Here is a 4,561-nt window from a genome sequence, read left to right as displayed (position 1 = left end):
GAGCTTGCTTCTAAATTTTCCGATGCCCAAACTATAAACTTCGTGGAATCGTGCCTAACATTTTGATAAAAAGCCCCGAACCATTGTTGCGTTATTTAGAAGAAACAAGTACATTACAGCGTCAAAATTTCGCTGATGGGTGCCTTGCCAATAGTGCATCTTAAATTGCTAAGCTATTTAATCGTTACTCCTCCGTATTTACCCCTTCCGAACATGAATCAAAGCGTGATAACGCTCTTCCATTAATATCTCCCGACTTTATAACATATGAAGGTCCATGTTCTGTACAGCTTAATCAGACAACTAAACTTACAGCCGGTCCAGATAATATCACAAAGGCAATCTTTCGGAGGTACACTGAACCCGTTGCACATTTTTTAACACAAGTGTTCCCTCTTTTTATCGGCAGTCCCTAATTTCTGATGACTAGCGTACGGCACGTGTAGTGTCAATGTTTAAATATGGCAACCGTGCACACATTGCAAGCAACATACCTATATCTTTAAATTACACATCATGTAAGCTGTTCGAACATGTAGTCACACATTACATCACCTCGTTTCTTCAAGAAAGCAGCTTGTTGTCGCCATTCCAACATGTTTTGGGGGGGGAAAGGTTATCGACATCGACACAAGTGCTCACAATAATCCACGAATTTGCTTCATCTCTTGCTAAGACTAATCAAACTGATGCTACGTTATTTTACTAAGGCCTTTGACCTTGTTACACACAGCAAACTCATTTCTAAATTACACAGCACATGCGTTCCAATGGACCTCATTACCTGGATTTGCTCCTGTCTTAACACTCGAGAACAGTATGTTAAAGTAAATAATTACCTGTCCGGCATATTGCCTATATCATCGAGAGTCCCTCCGGGCAGCGTTCTGGGACTTGTCATTTGGTTTATATAAATGACATTGTTACATCAATAGATACTTTACAACTTCTTGAACACGACTTCTTGAAGATGAGTGCCTACTTTCTAAGAGCATTAATACCACGAAGGACTAGAAATGCCTCCAAACTAACTTGCATGCCATTTCTATAGGGTGCGAAGACTGGCATATAAAATTAAACAGTGTGAAATCTGTTTTCGCCCACATATCAATTAAGAAATGTCCTCCTAATCATACGTATTTCTTTAACTGTTCATTGACTAAGGTTTATGAATACAAATATTTAGGCGCTTCACTAACAAATCAACTGACCTGGTCAGCCATAGCCATAAAATGTGCTCATCTGCATCGAACCAGCTCGGTGTCTTCAGGCACAAGCTAAAAATAGCATTATCAGATAGCAAACGATTGGCCTAGAATGCTTTTGTACGACCTACATTAGATTATTCAAATGTCATCTGGGACCAACATCTAAAAAAAGGCATTAAGAAAGATCGGAAGGTGCCCCGAAAAAGGGTTCATCTTCAATGCTTACGATAGGAATGGTTCGCCAACAACGCTCATGGCCACTAACAGTTTTCCTTGCTTGCAGTACCGAAAAGCGATTACTGGGCTTAGGTTCCTCCACCCGCTTTAGTTCCATAAATTTAATTTTAGTCCTGACGCCTACTTAAGACGCTGAAATTATCGACAGACTAGACATTTGGATGCTCACACCCATGAACCATACTTCGCACGTACTAATATTTTCATGTATTATATTTTCCTCCCATTATCAATTAATGAAACGCTTTACCATCTGAAGCATTTCGGAAATGAATAAACCTGAATTTGAAAATTATGCATGTTTTCTTCTTTCATGACTGCAGTACTCAAACTTTCCCAGGCGGCACACAAGCAATAATCCAAGCATGGCCCGATTTCGACAGAAATTGGTGCGAGTCCTGAACCAACGCTGGCATATTGGTCAAGTACAACCCAATCCAATGCTGGTCCAGAGTTAAAGCCAAGTTTGGGCGAATTTTGCGCCGCTACAGCAAGCATTGGGTTGCTAGCGTAGTACCTGCGCTGAGCCATATCGTTGCCATTATTAATACCAACTTTGGGCCAATGCCCATTGCATGTCAAATATTGTAACTTATGCTAGCTCTAGAGTACGCAGCCATTATTACCGCGAACCTTTCGCAATTATCTCCATACTGTCTACCTCGATTGTAGCCAGAAAACGCGATATAAATATAATACGTCAGGAAGCAAAAGTCCTCTACACATGCAAATAATAATCAAAGAATACTGAAAGACAATTTTATAACAGTTTATTTCCAAATAAATAAGCACCAAGGGCCATACCCCCTGGACCTAAATGAGTGACGCTGGGTTATGTTAAAACAGTTCATTTAAAGGCAAGTGGCAAAGAGTCATCTGACTCTTTGGCACTTTGGCAGATTACAGTGGATTAGGCAGGGCCCTGAGGATAGGAGTTAAGCAAGCTGCCAAGCAAGGTTGCCTGGCCAGGGCTTTCAGGGCAGCGAGCTGACGTCGGATGGTCAGTGCTCGAATGACGGCGGCCAGGTCAGGGCCCTAAGGACTGCGATAACGCAGTGGTTTCATTGCATTTTCTACCACTTCCCACAGTGTCTTTCCCCTTATTTGGAGGACATGCTTGCGCTGGAGAATAAAAAGAAATATTATCCTAGATTTCGGAATGACAAATGCATTTGACAATGTTGTGAAGTTATAAATCACCGTCCTACAAGAATAGAGGTTAGAGCAGGGAGTTCGAAGGAGTGAATCAAAACATTTTCCTGCAAGAAATTTGTGAGGCAACGCTCTTTACTATTTCAATATGTATGGCATATTTCGTCGAAGGTGTTACAAAGAACATTTAGAAAACAAACACAAAAATGCGCAGGATCTGTCCGTCTTATTTAGACCCCACACTTACTCAATGAAGCACTTCATAATTAAATAATTGCAACAAAACCTATTGCAGTAATAAAGCCCAATTTCAAGTAGTGTAGATACAATGTGGCCTTCATGCAAAATTTAATATGTAAAATCCAAGAAATTGCGTAGGAAGCACTAACGAAGATAGCCATTTATTGGGCGGAAAGACAAAACTACCTTCACCAAGGACAGTCAGAATGAGCTCGATTCCTCGGAATGACTGGCATGATCAGGCAGCACCCATGGCATGATAAAATCAAACATATGGAATTTGGGTGAAATTCGCAAACAGAGATTTAGACATGTTCCACACCGGTGACGATTCAAAGGCTGTTAATAAAGGAAGTTAAGCAATTACAGGCACTCTACTAAATTTAGCCAGAGCTGCTTCAGTAGTATATATACCATGTGATAATGTTAGGGTTGGCAGCGGTTTATATCATTCATTCTAATACAGCATAAAAGAATTGTCAATCCATCTCACGCCGTATCTGTTCAGCAAAAGTTAATGTATCTAGACCAGAATTTCATCAGAATCTAAATTTACGCGTGGAAAATAAAAATAAAAAAATCGTGAGCCATTCCGCTCTGTGAAGGTGGTTGATCAGCAAAGCTTGCTTAGCACACGACACGGATGTGACACAATTTTGAAGAAAGGTACGAACTCATTTATTGCCTTAATGGGTGGTCATCATGACGAAAGGTACGCACTCATTTATTGTCTTGATCGGTGGTCATTTCAATCGCAACTACAATGACATTCTTTGATAATGCCTAACTGATGCACGTACGCCGCTGAGGGGTCGGATGGACCGGATCGGTGTGGTATCGCAAGGAATATGTCTGCAACGGAACACGTAAACCGCTCCCTTTTCGACACCGACGCACCCACAGTGAAATCACTGGCAGCGGCAACAGGGGTAGTGTCACTGCAGCTTATTCACGTAAAGTGAGTAGCCATGACCTTTACAGGACCATGAGTCATTGCATTTTTTTGCTTGCTTACCGGGGTATGGGCCATTGCTCACGGGGGTATGAGCCATTGATGACAGTTTTCGACATGCTGTTCTGTATGTTGTATGCATGAATAGAAAGAATTTAAACACTGTTCGCTTCACTGCGCTGCGTGCTTGTAGCCTCTGCCTTAGGTGGAGAGAGAGAGAGAGTAAAACTTTATTAATATAAATAAAACAAGGCACGATGGTTGGAGCCCCTATTCCAGGGCCCCACTGGCACGAGCGGCTCGCTGGGCTTGGTCCAGAAGAGCCAACTGGCTCTCCCGACCCTCGTCCGCAAGCCATGCCTCCCACTGCCTATTCCTCATTAGTGGATGTTCGTATAATATGGGACTGTCTATGTGCGGAGGCCTCCTGGGACACTCCCATGTGATGTGTTTTAGTGTGGGTGTGTCTGTGCACCACGGGCACTCGTCAGTGAACCTCGTGGGGTGTATTCTGTGTAGGTGGTGCAAGTTGGGGTATGTATTCGTCTGAATACGACGCCAGTCCCTCTCCTGTTGGCTGTTTAAATCGGAGTGAGGATGTCCAAAACGTCTCCGCTCCTGCCTTTGCTGTAGGAGGATGTCACGAGAATTCGGTGGAAGGTCATCGCTAGGCCATGCCGTTGCTCGGACGTTCAAACCTCGAGCAATACGGTCTGCCCTAGCGTTTCCTGCCAGTCGCTCGTGTGCCGGACACCAGACGATAGTGTGGTGC

Source organism: Dermacentor albipictus, chromosome 8 (genome assembly GCF_038994185.2).
Source record: "Dermacentor albipictus isolate Rhodes 1998 colony chromosome 8, USDA_Dalb.pri_finalv2, whole genome shotgun sequence".
Classification (NCBI taxonomy): Eukaryota; Metazoa; Arthropoda; class Arachnida; order Ixodida; family Ixodidae; genus Dermacentor; species Dermacentor albipictus.
This window is presented reverse-complemented; position numbering follows the sequence as displayed.